The sequence below is a fragment of the Pollachius pollachius genome, assembly GCF_949987615.1.
Source record: "Pollachius pollachius genome assembly, chromosome: 14".
NCBI lineage: Eukaryota > Metazoa > Chordata > Actinopteri > Gadiformes > Gadidae > Pollachius > Pollachius pollachius.
This window is the reverse complement of record NC_136947.1, coordinates 13679733-13682057: the sequence shown is the minus strand read 5'-3', so window position 1 is coordinate 13682057 and position 2325 is coordinate 13679733.

Here is a 2325-nt window from a genome sequence, read left to right as displayed (position 1 = left end):
CATGACTTCACATCTAGGAGTCTTCTTGCGCTGCCGCCACTTAACAGAGGGTTTATCCGAAGGGTAGGGTCCGCTTGTGTTTGTGTGTGTGTGTGTGTGTGTGTATGCGTGTGTGTGTGTGTGTGTGTGTGTGTGTGTGTGTGTGTGTGTGTGTGTGTGTGTGTGTGTGTGCGTGTGTGTGTGTGTGTGTGTGTGTGTGCGTGTGTGTGTGTGAGTGTGTGTGTGTGTGTGTGTGTGTGTGTGTGTCCGTGCGTGTGTGTCTGTATGTATGTGTGCGTGCTGTGGTAATAGTCAACGTTGGGTACACCAGCAGAAGGCCAACCACTGTGTTTGAGTGAGTGGGATAAAGTAGAATAACGCTAAATCCTAATGGAAGGAATAGAAGTGCCGCTTCGTCTTTATGAAAAGTGCAATACAATAGTAGCGTTTCAGCATCAATCTTTGAAGTTATTCTCTCTAAAAAAACCAGCTTGTAATATTCCCTTTTAACTGTCAAGGTTTAAGAAGACATCTTTTTTAAGCAGCTGTCTGCTCGATAAATCACAGCCTGTTCTGATGGCAAAGAGTATGAATAATATTTCAGTCATTGATTAAAAACGTTAATCATTTCTGGTACGACGTGGAAGTATTGCTTTCTGCTACCCCAAGTATTTCAACAATATTCATTAATTCACGTTATGTTAATGTTAAACATTCTGTTTTATTCCACTTCCATTATTAAACACCCAACTGTAAACATGATGAGCTTTACTGTTCTTTGGCATTTTGGCAGACATAAAAATAGTTATTGGTCTTGTATACTAGTCTAGAGCTGGGCTGTTTTTATGTAGAATTTTATTCATGCTGACAAAAGTAACTACATTAAAAGATAATAAAAGATGACAAAACAACATTTTGAATAAAGGCATATCCAACTTCAACGCGTAAATGAAATGTTCCAAGTACCTTCAGAGTAATAATCGTATTATAAAGGGGCTCAGCCTACCGCCTGTACAACCACAGCTGTCTCTGAACACTCAGCCAGGTGTAGCTCGTGTTCATTTGCAATCTACAATAGATCAACACAGCAGGCCGAAGGCAAATAGGCTAAGAACAAACAGAATGCCTCGCTCTTTTCGTTTGATATCTGCTGCCACCTTGTGGATAAACACATGTCAAATAACTTCTGGTAACGGTTGCATCATCATTGAATCATCAATAGACGTAGGAAGACGTTGTGACACGCTCATGATATTTTCCCCATTTAATCTTATCACAACAGAGAAACCCTCAAACACACGTTCAGTAACACGACGGCAGTAATCAACCGCGCAGTGCTGCTGGGAGCTCTCCATGGTGCTGATTCCTGGTGGTGGACGACTCCCGCGAACTAGTACCAGATACACACCCGTTAAAGGATTCAGATAGTGTTCTATTGATTTTTCAAAGATAAAATGAACAGAATTACCCCTGCCTTAAATTGAATGCTTACAAGCCTTTAGCATTTAGTCAATATATATATATAGACGGATGTTAATGGTTTATCTCATGAGGGAAATTTAAAAAAAATGATTCTATAAATTCACTTGCAAAAGTAAAAAATGCATCAGATTCGGATGGTTTTATCTAATCATTAAGGTTGGTCATCAGGTCACTATATTCTTTGTGTTCAGGTTAACTGGACTAACTGTGAGTTGTGCTGTGCTGTGCTGTGAAATCATTCTGTTGTGTTGTGTTGTGAAATCATTATCAGTCGACTTTTATTTTTTTCCATCATGCTACAATGGACACTGCAGTGGAGAGCAAGTTCTGCTCTTCCCTCAACCATCCTCATTATCTAGTCCCTTTCATTCCCTGTCCATCAAACCCTCCTCCTCCTACCTGTCTCACACAGTGCCTCTCTATTCTTTCTCTCTCTCTCTCTCTCTCTCACTCTCCCTCAGTCCTTCTGTCTCTCTCTCACTCTCTTTCTCACGCTCTCCCGTTCACTATCTCTCCCCCCCTCTCCCTCTGCCTCCCTGTCTCTATCTCCCCCTCTCTCTCGTTCCGTCTCTCTCTCTTTCTCTATCTCTCTCTCTCTGGCTGTCTCTCTGCCCCCCGGTGTAGCAATGCTCTCCAACAGTAATCATCTTCTCATTGCTAAACTTAGCATCGTCCTCACACCAAATTTGAGATGGAACACAACACGGTGATTGAGGCTGACACTCCAGACTGAGGCTGCTGTGTATATAAATAATATAAATACAGGCCTCCGTTTAGGTTATTTCTTCGCCGGATTACAAGCGCAGCGAGGACTGTCTGTTTCACTCACGGTTTTCGAGACATCGAGATCTAATTTCAGAAACA